Genomic DNA, 18850 nt, shown 5'->3' with positions numbered 1-18850 from the left:
TTTTTAGGAACTTGTAAACCGTTCACGAGGTGAAGGTTACACCCCTTAACGATCCAAGAGATAGTCAACTCTATAAGGTCATGAACCAAATAAGGGTTCAGGGATGAAGGTACAAATCCAACCTAAAATAGATTGAACCTGCCCTAATAATAGGCCTCTACTTTATTCTGATTGTATTCATGTGCGCTTTCTGACTAACAAACAATCAATAGGATTAACCCTAAACCTGTTTATCTATGTTGGTTGAATATAATGCATAAACAAATCTATTATTGGTGATCACTTGAATTATAATCAAATTAAACCTAAACAAGATTATTAAAATCTTATTAAGCGTGATTACAAGTACAAATTCCCTTTAAACATGCATAAAAGGTGTGATCAAGCAACATAATAAATCAATATCATGAATAATAATTATTAATCATAATCATGTTCATGTTAATATTAAAGCATAATAAACATAGCAAGATCCTAGGCATGATACTTACAAGATTAATAACAAACCCTAGCATGTCACTAAGCATTAAAAATCAAAGCTTTAACCCTAACATGATACTAACAATAATAAATATTAGGAAGAACATAGGAAGCATCATAACAATCATATTTAATATTAAAATTACCCTAGACATGATACTAGGAATATCATAATAACAATGTAAACATGATTTCTACATCATAATATCAATAAAAACCATTAAAGTACTTACTTTGATGCCTCGTACCTCTTTCTAATAACAAAATACACACGTTAGTAACTTCAAGGAAAATAATAAATCAACAATTAAATTAAATAATTAAAATAGAGATTTGGGACCAAACCCTCAAAAATTAAAACCTTTCACGTCTAGGGCGAAGGCAACTTCGAATATGGCTAGGCGTTTCTAGATCTTGTGAATGCGGAATTTTGTATGAAAAAGCAAAGGTTTAGAAGAACGAATTGAATGTTTTAAGAGAGATGAATGATTTAGAGAATGCTAAAGAATTAATGATTGTTGATGATTGAAAACGGAGTTTTTAATACGATATTTATAGAGAAAATCAACCAAAAAAGATAAATTAACAAAACAGAGTCTGACGCTCAGAAAACAGAACTGGCGCCAACCCTGGCTAGCTGGCGCCAGGCACCACCACTAGCGCCAGGCGCCAAGGCCTGGGGTTAGGCTCCAAGCCTGATTCCAACACGTTTTCGAAAATCCGATAAGTTTACCGTACTGGAAGATAAAATATAATTTCCTCAAAAATGCTATTTGATTTTGATTAAAACTCTGAAAAATCAACAAAAGTCAATTTATCAATGCTAATTGAATTAGGAATGAAAAGAACCATCTAGAAGACTAAAACCATTCCTAATTGCATTAGGAACGATAAATCATATTAGGCCCTCCCCTAGATCATTGGGCCGTACATAAATCTCAAACTGGGCCCAGTTTGGTAAATTGGCCATAACTTCCTCAATATTCATCGGAATTGGGCTTATGGTTTTGGGGAGACACATTTGGGTGTCTACAGAAGCCCCCACTTTGACTGAGTTTGGAGAAACGCAAGTTTCGAAAAACGAAAGCCGAAGTAGCGATTGGGACGGAGAATGATTCAGAACGTTTTGCGATCCTAAACCAATCTTGTAACGCCGATACATGCAAAACTATCGTCAGTTAAGAAACGCGTATCTTGCACCGTCGAGCACACGTCTTTGAAAGTAATCGATTGTTTTGATGACCTCCTGTAAGCTAGAGAATGCCATCCCACTTGAAAACCGCTACGCCTGTAACTGCTTCCAAATTTGGAAGATTGCTTCGCCTGAAATGATCCTCCCCGCAATGATAATATTCCACGTCCAAGGGAACACTATCGAAGATTATTTCTCTTGAAACAATCCTCATCCGCATTGATAATATTCCACATCTTAGGGAACACCATCGAAGATTATTTCTCTTGAAATCACCTTCAGTTGCTTTGTGACAACTTTCCGCAAGCTAGGGAACGCTGTCGAAGATATCTTCTCTTGAAGTCACCTGCATTTGGTGCGATAATTTTCCAAAGGAAATTACCGAAGATCCATGCCTGTCGATCTTTAAAAATTCGCCTGAACTTTGCTTCCGCTATGCCTGTACGTCGGCGCTTCCGTTGCTTTGAACCTGTACGCCGGTGCTCTTTTTCTTTTGAACCAGTATGTCGGTGCCTTTTTGCGCTTTTGAACCTATACGTCGGTGCTTTTTTGCTAATGAGCCAATGCTTAGGCGCTTTAAGCTAAGTGAGACGATCTCTTATCAGGTCGATCACTTTATGTAATCAAGCCGTTTACTAAATCATGTCAAATTTTTTAGAGGGGCTAACTGGCGTACCAAGGAACCCAAAAATATGTTGCAGAAGGCTAGCTCAACCTCATCAGGTGGCTGGGTGCTTTGGCGTCGCTGAAAAACCATCAGCGCCACCTTATTAGCGTTAGCGCCAGGCGCCAAGCCAAATTTGTGACGCTAATACATAGGGCCTGGCGCCAGCACGGGGATTTCCTTAAATACCCCTTTCCTCTTCATTTCGCTGCTTTGTTCGTCGCAAAACTGCTCGAAGAAACCCGAAAGCTTCAATTGCTCATTGCTTGCTCTTTTCTTAACCGAATTTGCTCAAATTTGTTGCAAATCAAAGCTCTTTCCATCTATCTTTCTGATCTATGTAAGTTTTATTCAAACTCACACCAGTTTTTATGATTTTTTGGCATGTTTATTCATGAATTTCATGAAAATTCGAAATTTATAATGCTCAATTTTCTTTGTTTGTCAAGTTTTATGCCACGAAATTGCTAGATTATGTTTATATATTGCTTTGGGAGTAATTTGAGACTTGTTTGACTCAATTTGGTGAAGAAATGAGCAATTTGCCATTGTTGGACCTCTTAAGGTCGTGAAGAACAATGCGACTCGTTCTTGATGTTTTTGCTAGCAATTCTTGTTCAATTTGTCACAATAATCACTATAGTGCCACAAGAAATTGTTTGATTGCTTGAAAAATGCTGTCATGCTCAATTTGAATTTGTTCTCTGTTTTAGTACTACATACTCTGTTTTTGCGAACATAGTATCATGTGGCTAGGCGAACCTTAGATACTATAGAACCTTAATTCATGATAATTTTGCACAATGTAGCATGGCTAGACAACGAGGCTCGGATTCACGGTCCCGAAACACTAGACGGGAGCATGAGCCCATAGAGGATGACATCACGCCTTCCACTTTGCTTGGTCGGCTTCCGGAGTGGGATGAGCGGACCTTGTTCTTCGCCCCTGTCCACCACATTTCTGAGAGGGTGAGACGGGGCACCGAGCCCGAGAGGACACAGCATCACGGCTCTGGCTGTGATGGTTTAGGCGATTTGTACAGGATGTACATCGCCAGGGATCTTGATACGAGACTCCTATGGGAGTCTTACGGGCTAGCTACTCTGTTCGAGACCTCTGAGGCTATGGTCGCCTCCAGCGGGGGTCATCATGTAGTGCGCGCTTTGGTGGAGTTCTTCTGGGACACCACCAACACCTTCCATTTCCCCTGGGCGAGATGATGGTCACCCCTACGGACTTCAGTCTCATCACAGGACTGCAGTTCACTTCTGTGCCACTGCCGTTTGATAGTGGAATCGACGTCTTCTTTTCGGAGGTCGAGGAGCTGTTGGGGCCGATCGCTATTTGGGCCCGAGCTGAGGTCGAGACGACTCAGTTTAGGTCTACAGGAATTCGCCGCTCGATGCTGGAAGCGGCTCTTGATGACGATGCGACCACCCGAGAGCAGCGGGTGCGCATCTTTGTGTTGATGTTGTTGTCAGGGACATTCTCCCCTGACAAGGGTAGTAGGGCATTGCTTTACTACCTTCCTGCTGTCCGTGATCTCCATCGGATCGGGACTTATGACCAAGCCAGCTTGGCCTATGCTGACTTTGTTCGTGCGCTGAGAGACTCGTGTCGACACCGGTCCTTTGGGACGAACGTTGCTTTGTCTACCTTTTGGAAGGTCGTAGAGGTAAACATTTATTCCCTATAAAGTTTAGCTCTGCATATTAGTTAGCATTTACTCACACTTTTAGCTCCTTGTAGATCTGGTTCTACGAGTACTTTCCTTCCGTTGCGCCGGCGAGACCATCGCCGCGGGGATTTCCAGTGAGCGCCTCTTGGGGAGGTCACCATATGGACATGTCCACTACACACGTCCAGAACCGGATCATCTCGGTACGACTTTTATTGTTTATCTTGCTCTTCCGCGGTGCTTTAGACATATTCTTGACTGATTGATGCTTTTTATAGGGACCTGAGGTGGTATACCGGCCGTGCGGCGGTTGGACAGTCCCTGGGTTAGCCGCACAGTACTCCGCTGAGCGTCGCTATTTTCTGGGGACTTATGGAGCGGTCGCATACTGTAGGGAATAATTTCAAGCCTTTAAAAATCCCACTAGCTTGAAGCCCACTGTGATCATACACTAAAGTACAGTGGCGTCCAAAAGGGAAGAAGATAGAGCAAAAGAGTCGCCAACAAGTTTTTAAGGAACTTGTAAACCGTTCACGAGGTGAAGGTTACACCCCTTAACGATCCAAGAGATCGTCAACTCCATAAGGTCATGAACCAAATAAGGGTTCAGGGATGATGGTACAAATCCAACCTAAAAGAGATTGAACCTGCCCTAATAATAGGCCTCTACTTTATTCTGATCGTATTCGTGTACGCTTTCTGATTAACATACAATCAATAGGATTAACCCTAAACCTGTTTAATCTATGTTGGTTGAATTTAATGCACAAATAAACTATTATTGGCGATCACTTGAATTTATAATCACAATTAACCCTAAAAAAGATTATTAATATCTTATTAAGCGTGGTTGCAAGTACCAATTCCCTTTATCATGCAATAAAAGGTGATCAAGCAGTAAAGAATAAATATAATATGCATATCAAGCAACATAATAAATAATAATAATCAACATCATTAATAATAATAATCATAAATATTTGGAAGAATATAGGAAGCATCATACTTTTAATCATACTTAATATTAAAGATACCCTAGACATGATACCAGGAACCAAAATAACAATCTAAGCATGATATATACATCATGAAATCAATTAAACCATTAAAGTACTTACTTGGATGCCTCGTACCTCTTTCTAATTACAAAATACACACGTTAGTAACTTCAAGGAAAAATAATAATCAAAACAATTAAATTAAATAATTGAAATAGAGATTTGGGACCAAACCCTCAGAAATTAAAACCTTTCACGTCTAGGGCGAAGGCAACTTCGAATATGGCTAGGTGTTAATAAATCTTGTGAATGCGGAATTTTGTACGAAAAAGCAAAGTTTAGAAAAGAATGCTAAAAGATTAATGTTATTGAAAATTGATGAATGAATGATGAAGATGAATGAAAAGAATTGATTATTGGTAATTCATAAAGTGATTGTTGCTGATTTTAGATTGTAGATTATTGAAACCGGAGTTTTTGATACGATATTTATAGAGAAAATCATCCAAAAAAGATAATTTATCAAAACAGAGTATGAAGATCGCAAAACTAACTTGGCGCCAACCTTGGCTCATTGGCGTTTGGCGCCAATCCTGATTCTAGGCGCCAAGGCCTAGGGTTGGACGCCAAATTGGATTTCAACGCGTTTTCGAAAATCTGATAAATTCCCGTACTGGAAGATAAAATAATATAATTTCAGTCGAAAATGCTATTTGATCTTGATTAACACTCTGAAGAATCCTAATTGAATTAAGAATGATAAGACCTTCTAGAATGTTCTAGAAGACTAAAACCATTCCTAATTACATTAGGAATGATAAATCATATTAGGCCCTCCCCGAGATCATTTGGCCGTACTTAAAACTCAAACCGGGCCCAGTTTAGTAAATTGGCCATAAATTCCTCAATATTCATCAGAATTGGGCTTATAATATATCGTTGGAAAGGTCTTTGCAAACCCCATCCAACTACACCACTATTGGATCCATATCATGGACCAACCAAACTGGATTGGCTGTTTTCTTAAAATAAAGTTTTCAAAAACAGAGAGAAGAGAAAAGAATTAAAACTTTCCGCAACACTAGACTTTTCCACACTTTCGTTTCATTCGATTATGATTTGACGTGAAAGGCACTCATCACTGGGTTTGGTTTTGGGGAGACAAAAATGGGTGTCTACAGAAGCCCCCACTTTGACTGAGTTTGGAGAAACGCAAGTTTCGAAAACAAAAGTCAAAGTATCGACAGGGACGGAGAATGATTCAGAACGTTCTGCGATCCTAAATCACTCTTATAACGCCGATACCTGCAAAACTAGCATTAGTTAAACAGATAACAGAGCTAAGAAACGCGTATCTTGCACCGTCCAGCACACGTCTCAGAAAGTTACTGATTGTTGCTGTTGTTGTGTTTTGATGACCTCCTGCAAGCTAGAGAATGCCATCCCGCTTGAAAACCGCTACGCCTTGTAACTGCTTCCAATTAGAAGATTGCTTTGCCTGAAACCATCCTCTCCGCTGTGATAATATTCCACGTCCAAGGGAATATCATCGAAAATTATTTCTCTTGAAAAAATTCTCATCCGCATTATGATCATCTTCCATGCCTCAGGAACTATGATCGAAGACAATTTTGCCCTGAAATTACCTTCAATTGTTTGTGACAACTTTCCGCAAGCTAGGGAATAATGCCGAAGACATCTTCTCTTGAAGTCATCCTCATTTGATGCGATAATTTCCCAAAGGAAAATACCGAAGATCCACGCCTGTCGATCCTTAAAAGTTCGCCTGAACTTTGCTCGTGCTATGCCTGTACGTCGGCGCTCTTTTGCTTTTGAACCTGTATGTCGGTGCCCTTTGCTCTTGAACCGGTATGTCGGTGCCTTTTGCTAATGAGCCAATGCTTAGGCGCTTTAAGCTAAGTGAGACAATCTTTTCATCAGGTCGATCACTTTATGTAATCAAGCCGATTACCTAATCATGTCAAATTTCTTTGAGGGGCTAACTGGCGTACCAAGGAACCCAAAATATATTGCAGAAGGCTAGCACAACCCCAACAGTTGGCTGGCTACTTTGGTGTCGCTGAAAATCAATCAGCACAAGACTTATGGCATTAGCGCCATGCGCTGAAATTGGCGTCTGGCGCCAGGAACAAAATGTGACGCCAATGCCTAGGGACTGACGCCAGCACGGGAATCACTTTAAATTCTTGTTTTCAGTTCATTTCGTGCTCTGGTTTGTTGCGAACGCTGCTCGAAAGAAGTCGAAACTTCAATTGATCGTTGCTCATTCGTTTCTCAATCGAATTCGCTCAAATTTGTTGCAAATCAAAGCTCTTCTCATCCATATTCCCAATCTATGTAAGTTTTCCTCCAACTCACACCGGTTTTTACGAATTGTTGGCATGTTCATTCACGAATTTCATGAAAATTCGAAACTTATGATGCTCAATTTGCTTTGCTTATCAAGTTTTATGCCATGAAATTGCTTGTTTATGTTTTTATATTTCCTTGGGAGTAATTTGAGACTTGTTTGAATCAATTTGGTAAAGAAATGAGCAATCCGCCATTGTTGGACCTCCTAAGGTCGTGAAGAACAATGTGGCCCGTTCTTGTTGTTTTTGCTAGCAATTCTTGTTCAATTTGTCACAATAATCACTATAGTGTTGCAAGAAATTGTTTGATTGCTTGAAAAAATAGTGTCATGCTCAATTTGAATTTGTCCTCTGTTTTAGTACTACGTACTCTGTTTTTGCGAACATAGTACCATGCGGCTAGACAAACCTTTCGATACTATAGAACCTTGATTTATGATGATTCTGCACAATGTAGCATGGCTAGACAACGAGGCTCAGGTTCACGGTCCCGAAACACTAGATTGGAGCATGAGCCCGTGGAGGACGACACTACACCGTCCACTTCGCTTGGTCAGTTCCCAGAGTGGGATGAGCAGACCTTGTTCTTTGCCCCTGTCCACCACATTTATGAGAGTGTGAGACGGGGAACCGAGCCTGGGAGGACACGGCATCACGGCTCTGGCTGTGATGGTCTAGGCGATTTGTATAGGATGCATATCGCCAGAGATCGAGAGACGAGACTCCTATGGGAGTCTTGCGGACTGGTTGCCTTGTTCGAGACCTCCGAGGCTATGGTCGCCTCTAGTGGGGGTCACCACGTAGTACGCGCTCTGGTGTAGTTCTTTTGGGACACCACCAACACCTTTCATTTTCCATGGGGTGAGATGATGCTCACTCTTACAGACTTCAGTCTCATCACAGGACTGGAGTTCTCTACTGTGCCGCTGCCATTTGACGGCGGTATCAACGTCTTTTCTCCAGAGGTCGAGGAACTGTTGGGGCCGATTGCCGTTCAGGCCCGAGTTGAGGTAGAGACGACTCAGTTCAGTGCTAGAGGGATTCGCCGCTCGACGCTGGCTGCGGCTCTTGACGATGATGCGACCACCCGAGAGCAGCGAGTGCGCATCTTTGTGTTGATGTTGTTGTCAGGGACATTCTCCCCTGACAGGGGTAGTAGGGCGTTGCTTTACTATCTCCCTGCTGTTCGCGATCTCCGGCGGATCAGGACTTATGACTGGGCCAGCTTGGCCTATACTGACTTCGTTCGCGCACTGAGGGACTCGTGTCGCCACCGGTCCTTTATTCCCTATAAAGTTTGGCCCTATATGTTAGGCAGCATTTACTCATGCTTTAGCTTTTTTGTAGATCTGGTTCTACGAGTACTTTCCTTCCATTGCGCCGGCGAGACCATTGCCGAGGGGGTATCCGGTGAGCGCTTCTTGGGGCGGCCACCATGCGGACCTGTCTACTGCACGCGTCCGGAGTCGGATCATCTCGGTACGATTTTTAGTGCTTACCTTGCTCTTCTGCGACGTTTTAGACATGTTCTTACCTGATTGGTATTTTTATAGGGACCTGAGGTAGTATACCGACCATGGGGTGGTTGGACAGTCCCTGGATTAGCTGCACAGTACTCTGCTGAGCGTCGTTACTTTCTGGGGACCTATGGAGCGGTTGCGTACTTAGGATATTTTTGTTGTTCCTGCTCCTCCACCACGTCACATGTTCGACGAGAGAGAGTTGTCGAGCATGGCTGAGGAGCTTGGTTCTCTTTGGCGGTCCCATGTGATCCTTGGGCGGAGTTATGCTGAGGAGCTACTTCCTTTGTTGGCTCCAGCCCCCGTGCCGGCCGAGGATGTGAGGGTAAGATTCTTAACTTTTTGTTTTTCACTGAGTAGCCCCCAAGTAATACCTTACTGATTTCTTTCTGTTTCATCAGGATGGTCCCACTCAGTTTGTGCCACCCCGCATGTCCATCCACTACCAGGGGATGTACGGGCCGATCGAGGAGATGATTTCTCCGGCTCCTGAGGGCGAGCGCTTCGTGGAGCGGTCGATTCCTCGTCACCAAACCAGGGTAAGTCTAGTTCTAATTCAAAATCTTGTATTCAGTTATCATGCATTTTTAGTGACTTAATTTTCCTTGACAATTCTCACGCGAAGTGGTTTCGGCTATGGCACGATGCATAGATGCCTTTCGGAGCCAACTCGTCCGGATGAGGAACGCAGTTACCTGTCGTCGAGACGACGCTGTCCGAGAGGTAACTTTTCTTTACTTATTATTTCTGCACTATGCTTCAGTTTTCACCTTGTTTCTGATTTAATTCTTTTTGCAAGGTCAGCCGATTGCTTCTCACACCCGTACGAGGCCTAAGGGGCGAAGAGAGCCGGCGAGGTCTGGCTCGAGACGTCGTCGCACTTCGTCAGGAGGTAGAGGTGGCCGTTCCGAGGCAGTTCGAGCCGACGCCGCTGAGGGCTCAGGGTCTTCTTTTGAGGGTGCTCCTGCTACACCGGTGGGAGAGGCTACCTCGGCTTTCAGAGGTGGTGGGATGTACGAGGTTGGCTCGTCATTGCAGCAGCCTCCGCGGTCTCAGCCTCAGGTTGACCTTGGCTGGAGCGGTCCTGTTTTGAGTTTCCCTCCTCCTACGGAGACTAGAGCTGGTGCTGAGGTTGGAGTTGGTGGAGAGGTGACTCCTCATACGGCGCAGTTTTATGGCATGATGGGCCTACGTCCTCCGGCGCCGTAGTTTATTTCTGTATATGCATTTTATTTTGACTTTTTTTAGAACTTTGCCTTTGACTTGTTATTTAGACACTTTGTTATGTAAATCTATTATTATCTATTATTATGTTAGTGTATGTTAGTGTGTGCAGATGTGATAACAATTTTGCGCAAAAATTCCATCATTTTGATTATTGATGGAGGGTATTATCCGACTCTCTCCCCCAAAAAGAAAAATAAAAAGGAAAAATAAAACGGAGAGAAAGGCTGATTTTTGAATTTTAATGTAAAATCCAAAAAAGGAAATAAAAATTAACTAAAAATAATTGCTATATTTAATTAATTAAGAAAATAATAGAAAGATATTTAGAAGAAATTAAAACGGGGCCATAAAGTCATTAACCGACTCCAATTTAATATCAAAACGCAAACTGAGCACGCGCGGTTGTCCTGCTGACTGGCGCCAGCTTGTGGCGCGTGGCGTCAGGCGCTATTTCTAGCGTGTGGCGCCAAAAGCTGATGGGTGACGCCAATTCTCGGTGTTTTGACGCCAATCGACGCTGACTCCGTATTTTATCCAGATTGAAATTCCTCGCAATTTGAGCATAAATAGCCCCCTGCTCAGCCGATTCTTCACATAATTCCAGCGAAAAAATTATTCTTCTCTTTAGAAAAAAAAATAATCATGTCTTTAGCCACTAAAACCTTCACCCAATATTCTCATGAATGGTGTCGATCTCTCAATGCTAGAGAAAGAAAAGAATTGGATTTATTTCACTTGGGGGGAATATATGGCATTAAAGGGGTAGATCTAGACATAGACTTCATAAATACCGCTTTAGAATATTGGAACATTGATACACATTGTTTTAGAATGGGGTATGATGAAATTAGCCCTTTTCCAGAGGAATTTGGTGCTATTTTAGGATTCCCTGCAATAGACCTGGTAGTAATCCCTAGAGTAGATGCATATTACTATAAGGATTTTGAGCGCTTCTTTAACTTGATGGAAAGTAATTTATCAAAGATAGTAGATGGCAACGTAATGAACTTAAAAGAATTCGCACGCTATTATTTTGATAAACCGCTTTCTGAATCTTTTCACATATATAGAAGAAGGGCGTTCTTATTCTGCATGCTTAATCAATATTGTCTTAGTAGTGGTAAAATTAACGAGGGTCAATCAATTATAACCACTGTGCTTGAACAAATTGAATCAGGGAGAAATCCAATGCCATTGATAGTTGGAGAGACTATGATTAGTCTAGATGAGTTGAAAAGGGACCCAAAAGCACCTCTTCGCGGTTCTCCAATTTTATTACAGGTAGAAAAATAATATTTTTAATTACAGAAATAAAAAAAAATATTTTTGTATTGTAATATTAATTTATTTGCATTGGAATTTTTTTACAGATGTGGCTAATGGAGAGACTAGGATCAATTAACCCTCCGGACGACATTGAAAGTTATACGCCCACTTGCTTTGTGAGAAGAAAGAAGCGCATCCCTAAAATTGGGCGCCATGGGTGGAAGAAAGTCTTTGAATCACGTGATTTCACTATCAAGTGGGTCATCCCATGGTGGAAAATAAAAAGGATGGTTGGTGTTAACAAGCAACCTTTCTGCCGTCTTCCAAGCTTATCTCGCATGACATATTATTACCCCTGCAGAGTAAAGAGACAATATGGCTTACTTCAAAATATTCCTTCCGGGGATCTTCGTCCTCCCTATGAGTATCCCATATCTCAAGAAGTAGATAAATTTGACACTTACTTGGGGGCTAGACCTTTATGGGAAGTGATTACCCAAAAGGTTCCCCCTTCTTTACCTAATGATGTAAAAAAGTGGTTGTTGAAGAAGTCTTCAGTTAATCAAGGTAGAACCGATGTGAAGAATCGTCTAGGTGACAGGGTGACACTTGCCAAGGAACGCTTAGGTGCAAGAATTAAGTTCAAGACACCTACAATGCCTAAGAAGAAGAATACTACTAAAGACAAGGGGAAAAGGAAAGTTATAGACAAGAAGGCTTGGGTGGAAAAGAAGCATGGGGTGCTAACTAAATGAGAAACAATCTATTCTAAGATTGAATGTAGGTCCTCTAAAGGATGCCTACTAGCTAAAGTAATGGATGAAGAGGAGGAGGCGGAAAAGAATTAGAAAAGAGCAAAGAAGGAGAAGAAAGACTAGACCATTGCTTAGCTTTAGATTTATTAGATTCTTAATTTTTATTTAAAGTTAATTTGTTTCAGCCTTATTTAAATTCCATTTACAATGCAATTTTATTTCATTAATGAAATTTCAGCTTTCAATTAAATTGTTACTTTAAACTTATTTTATTAAAGCAATGAAAAACCGAAAAAAAATTAATTTTCGGAAATCTTTCGAGTACGGAAGTCGAAAATTTTCCGAAAAACACCGAAATTCGCCCAGATTTTCAAGACTGAATTGGCGTCAGTAATTGCAGATTGGCGCCAGCTATTGAGGTTTGGCGCCAGGCGCCAATTCCACCGTCTGGCGCTAATGGCTTTTGGCTGGCGCCAGACTCTGTTCTGTGACGCCAGTTGCTTTTCCGACTTTTGTTGGCTTTTCATTGATTCTGGAACGCGGAGATGTCGAAAAATAAAGTGGCTGCACCCGTAATGGGTTGCCTACATATCCTTTCCTAAGGAATCAGGCCGAACGTAGCTCACTTGAGTGTTCTACTCAAGTAATTATGGGTAGTATTTTTTAAGTTGATCAAGATTGGTCATGTTTGAGAATTCATTGCCATCCATGTCAGTTAATTTTGCTGCACCACCTGACAGGATTGTTTTGACAATGTAGGGCCAGACCAATTAGGTCTAAACTTTCCCCTTGGATCTAAAACATTTTTTCTTAGCGCTTTTAATACCAGATCTCCTATTTTGATATTTCTTGTCTTGACCTTCTTATTAAAATGTCTAGCCATACAAGTTTGATAGCACTGAGTGTGATGTAGAGCTTCTAGTCGTTTTTCGTCGAGTAGGATCAGTTCTTCATATCGTGCCCTAATCCATTCGACTTCATCGAGTTTACTCTCTAGCGCAATACGTAGAGATGGTATTTCTAGTTCGACAGGTTGTACGACATCCATTCCATATACCAAAGAAAATGGTGTATTTCCTGTTGACGTACGGATTGACGTGCGATAACCCCACAATGCAAAGTGAAGTTTGTCAGGCCAATCCTTATAATTTTATGTCATTTTCTCGATGATAGTCTTTAAATTCTTATTAGCTGCCTCGACTGCTCCATTTTCTTGAGGTCTATAAGGGGACGAATGATGATGTTGGATACCATATTGATGTAGCAATTCTTCACATTCGGCTTGAAAGTGAGTTCCATTGTCACTTATCATTTCATGTGGGACTCCATATCGACAAATGATATTTCTCTCGATAAAGAGTGCTACATGTTTTGCGGTGAGTTTAGCATATGATTGTGCTTCAACCCACTTCGTAAAGTAATCAATCTCTACTAGAATAAATTCATGGCCTCCTGTCCCTGGAGGAGCGATCTTGCCAATTATGTCAATTCCCCATGTAGAGAATGGCCATGGTGATGTGTAGGTGTAGAGCAAAGATGGAGGAACGTGTTGTAAGTTGGCATAAATTTGACACTTTGGGCATCTTTTTACATATTGATGGCAGTCCCTATTCATGGTAGTCCAATAATACCCTTCTCGCATTATTTTCTGGACTAACATTTTGCCATTTATATGAGTTCCACAGATTCCTTCGTGGACCATTCTCATTATTCTTTGTGCATCCACTTTCCCTACACATAGGAGAGCTCGACCTTTAGGTACCCTTTTATGTAGCTCGTTGTCTATGAGTACATATTGAGAAGCCAAAAGTCTCAAGGCTCGTTTAACTCTTTTGTCAGCATGAGGAGGGTGTTCTCCATTGGTGACATAGTTGAGAATGTCTGTGTACCGTGGTTCTTCTTCTTGTTCTTCATCTTCGTCTTGGACTGGGTTGTCGTCTTCTATAGCCTGTATATATGCCGGTTTGTGCCTTTTTCGATAGTTAGAGACATTTGCTCGATATCCGTGGGAATCATAACCATTGAGGCTAATCTTGCCAAGGCATCAGCAAATTGATTTTCTTCTCTAGGTAGATATGTGTATTCCACCTTCTCTAACTGATCGGTAAGAGTTTCCAGATAAGTTTGGTAAGGGGCTAGGCTTTCGCTCCTTACTTTCCACCTTTTAGATATTTGATTGATGATTAGAGAGGAATCTCCGAATATCCTTAACTTCTTTACTCCCAATGCCAGGGCTGTTTCAAGGCATACCACACATGCTTCATATTCAACAGCATTGTTGGTAACGTCGAAATCAAGCTTTATTGAGATTGGGACATGTTCTTCTTTAGGTGATACTAGTAGCACTCCAACACCACATCCCTTTTGGTTTGAGGCTCCGTCGAAATACAAGGTCCAAGTATCATCTTTGGTGACCATCAAATCTTCATCTGGAAATTCATTGTCCTGTATTGGTGTCGAGTCTTCTATTGGAAAATCTGCCAGAAAGTCTGACACCACAGATCCTTTAATAGCTTTTTGTGGCATAAATCGCACATCGAACTGGGCTAAGTTGACTATCCATCTTGAAATACGCCCATTGAGCGTTGATTTCTCGAACAAGTATTTGAGTGGATCCAATCGAGATACCACGAAAACGGTATCCACCAACATGTAATGTCTCAACTTAGTTGTGGACCACACCAAAGCGAGGCACAATTTCGTGAGTGGTGTATAGCGTGTTTCGTATTCGAGCATCTTCTTACTTAAGTAATAGATTGCATTCTCTTTGTTTTCTACCTCTTGTGCTAGCATGGCTCCCATTGTCTCTTTGGTAACCGTCAAATATAACTTAAGAGGTATTCCGGGAAGTGCTGGTGCTAATACGGGAGGATTTGCGAGATAGGCTTTGATCCGGTCAAAGGATTTTTTGACACTCGTCATCCCATATTACTGGTACATTCTTCTTGAGCTTTTTGAAGATTAGTTTGCATATCGTTGTTAGTTTTGATATGAACCTACTTATGTATTGCAACCGGCCAATGAATCCTCGAATCTGTTTCTCGGTTTTGGGCGGTGGCATTGACATGATTGCTTTAATCTTGGTTGGATCTATCTCTATTCCTCTAGAGCTTATGACGTACCCCAAGAGCTTGCCTGAGGTGACTCCAAAAGCACATTTTAATGGATTCAACCTCATATTGTATTTTCTTAACCTTTCGAAAAATTTCCTTAAGGCTACTTGATGGCCTGGACGGTCCTTTGATTTCACAATCATGTCGTCGACATATACTTCAACTTCTTTGTGCATCATGTCATGGAGCAAGGCAGTTGCTGCACGTTGGTAAGTAGCACCTGCGTTTTTCAACCTAAATGGCATTACCGTGTAAAAGTAAGTGCCCCATGGTGTGATGAAAGTTGTCTTCTCCATGTCTTCTTCCGCCATGAGAATCTGATTGTACCTTGCGTATCCGTCCATGAATGAGAAAAGCACGTGATTTGCTGTGTTGTCTACCAGAATATCGATGTGTGGAAAAGGGAAGTCGTCCTTTGGACTTTCCTTTTTTAGATCTCGATAGTCGACACACATCCTTACCCTTCCGTCTTTCTTTGGAACTGGGTCGACGTTGGCGACCCATTCGGGGTATTTGGATACCTTGATGAAACCTGCAGTTATTTGTTTTTGAACTTCTTCTTTTATTTTAAGTGCTACGTCGAGTTTCATTCGACGTAACTTTTGTTTTACAGGTTTCATTCCTGGAATTAATGGTATAGTGTGTTGAGCTATTTCTCTGTTAATGCCTGGCATATCTTCATATGACCAAGCAAATACATCGATAAATTCTTTAAGCAAGTTAATTAAATCGGATCTTTCTTGTTTATTCAATGTAAGTCCAATTTTAACTTCTCTTTTATAAGTTGAATCATTTGAGATGTCAACTGTTTCAGTCTCTTCAATTACTGGTGTTTTCTTTTCAAGTGTTTCCATTGCTTTAATAAATTCTTTATCTTTTTCATCGTTAGCCAAGCAATGTTCGTCATCTTGGGTTAGGGAAGAAAACGAGAAGTAAGGAGAATGAGCGATATTATTATACTCTGAGATCATTACATCAAAGAGTAATATGTCCTCAGGGACTGGATCACTAACTATCCTAGGAGAAGAAATAGGAAGGGAAGGCGTTATAGCTAAAGACTTAGAAGATTCTAAAGGGAAAGACTCTGACTCAGACTCTGACGATTCTTCAAACATTGGCCCTTGTCCTATCGTGATCGATATCTTCCTCCCACTCGGAGTAATTACCTTGATAGTCTTGCGCCACCCTTGCAGTAATCCTTCAGCTGGAGTAATTAGCTTTGAGGGGTCAAAGTTTTCGCTTTGTAGGACCGTTTGAATGAGTGAGGAGTTATCTTCCTCATAAACTGGCTCAATCTTTTCTCGCCCAAACAGTAATCCCATGACGTTAAAATCAAAGCATGGAGGTGCTCTCTCCTTATGGACGGGAGTTGGGATTTCGTCAATGAAGTAGCAATCCAAGAAAATCTCGAATCCTGGTGTCGTATGCCATTTACAACAAATGGTTCGGGAAATTCATGGCATGGATAATCCTCTCCTTCTTTTATAAACTGACCATTAAGCGTAAGAGGGTACTCATCCATTGGAATTGCTTTCTTTTGAATGCGAGCGTCCCTACGTGCTTTTAATTTGTCCTGGGCTCGCTTGAGATCTTTCTGAGTCGGTTCGAAAACAAGTCCGAAAGTATCTAGTTTAGGGAGGCCAGGTGACTCTATCGATTTTGCTATCCCCTTCTTCTTTCCTAAGGTCATCCGAGGGAAGTGTCCTTGTTTCTTTAGCATAGTGTTGATAATCATATTGGAATGGGGGTCGTGGCAAAGAGATGTCCTTCATCCTCTTGGATTAAGGAGACTTCTTCGTTAAAGCCCCATAGGTCTTCATCATCTTCGTCGTGCTCCACGTTGATGATTGGATTCTCTATTGATTTGATCCTCATTGGCGAAGCATCAATAGTGATGGGGATTCCTCCAACTATAGCTTTCACTTGTTGGTGGAGAGATGAAGGGACGGCCTTTAGATTGTGGAGCCAAGGGCGTCCTAACAACAGATTGAATGAGGCTTTGATGTCTACCACTTGAAAAGTAGTAGCATGTTCTATTGCTCCGGCCGTCACATCTAGGGTTATTTTTCCAAGAGCTTGACGTCGAGTATTATCGTAAGCTCTTATTCCTTGTGTGGACGGAGTTAAATCCTCATCCTTTATGCCGATCATCCTTGCAGTCCTAAGTGGACAGACATTAATAGCCGATCCATTGTCTACAAGAGTCACGGGAACATTCATCCTTTTGCAGACTACCGTAAGGTTTAATGCTTTGTAGTGCTTGTCACCTTCCGGGGGTAAATCTTTATCAGAGAAGGTGATTAGATTAATTGGACTAGGGAGATCACTCGTGAGGAAGTTAGCTAGTCCCTCAGGAGTAGTGTCAGAATCTGTCCTGATTTTATCCAAAGCATTCATCACAGCCAACCTATGTTCTCGAGATGTTGCTAAAAGCTTCCATACATTCATCTCAACTTTTGTCTTCTTGAATTGTTTAACGATGTCATTGTCTTCGATGATAGGTATGGGAACTTGTTGTACAGTAGGCATGGGTTGTGTTGAAACAGGAGGTTGTATTCTCTCGGATCTTGTGAGGACGTCTATTGATGAATCTTCTTCAGCCCAAACGTCGTCCATGGTGTATGATACAGAAGGTGAAGGTCCTACTATGTCTTTTAGATAGACATCTTCTTCATCACTGTACCATACTCCATTAACATTTATATCATCTTCTTGTTGAACTTGGACTAATTCCTTTCTATCAATCATTTTCTGCACCAAATCCTTGAATTTGAAGCAGTTTTCTATGGTGTGTCCTCCTGACTGATGGTATTAACATTAATATCTATCTGTTCTTTTTAATGATTCAAATGGTCTCGGTTCGAGAGGTTTGACCTTGCCACTCTCGGAGAGCATTTTAAACATTTGTGCATATGGGATCCCAATTAGAGTATAAACTTTATTGCTCTTCTTGGGTCTTTCGGTGACTTGTAAGGGAAAGTGTTTTGCCTCATAAGTCGTTTTTACTGGTGTGAATTCTCTCTTAGGTTCTTCATCATATTCCTTGCGAAGTTCATTCAAAATTTTGAGAGTTTCATGTAACAGTTGCGATGTCTCCCTCAGATATAGTGTGAGTATTTGTATCTCTACCTCTTTTACTAGTTCTGGAAGATTATCTTCGACATCGAAAAAGGTCTCTTCTTCTTCCTCTTCGACGTTGGTTGCTTTGACAGGTTTAATGAGGGAGGAGGGGTCAGCTTTGCTTTCTTCATCGGAGATAGCCAATGTGTGAGCTAGAGGTGCATTGTCAATACTCAGTTTCTTACTGGCAGGAGGCAACGACAGCTTGTTACTGTCAATCAGGTCTTGGATAGCTTCCTTAAGCTTCCAACAGCTTTCAGTAGAATGGCCCCTACCTTGATGATATTTGCAATGCGCATTGGGGTTCCAATTAGGCGACCTCTTCTTGACTGGTGGATCTCCAAATGGTCCAATGGGAGTTATAAGACCTTTTGCATTTAGCCGATCAAACGCGGTGTCATAACTCATGCCAATAGGAGTGAAGTTTCTCCTAAACGGTTTCTTTTGTCCTTGGTTGTTCATGG

Source organism: Chenopodium quinoa, unplaced genomic scaffold (genome assembly GCF_001683475.1).
Source record: "Chenopodium quinoa cultivar QQ74 unplaced genomic scaffold, ASM168347v1, whole genome shotgun sequence".
NCBI classification, from domain to species: Eukaryota; Viridiplantae; Streptophyta; class Magnoliopsida; order Caryophyllales; family Amaranthaceae; genus Chenopodium; species Chenopodium quinoa.
Note: the sequence above shows the minus strand (reverse complement) of the source record.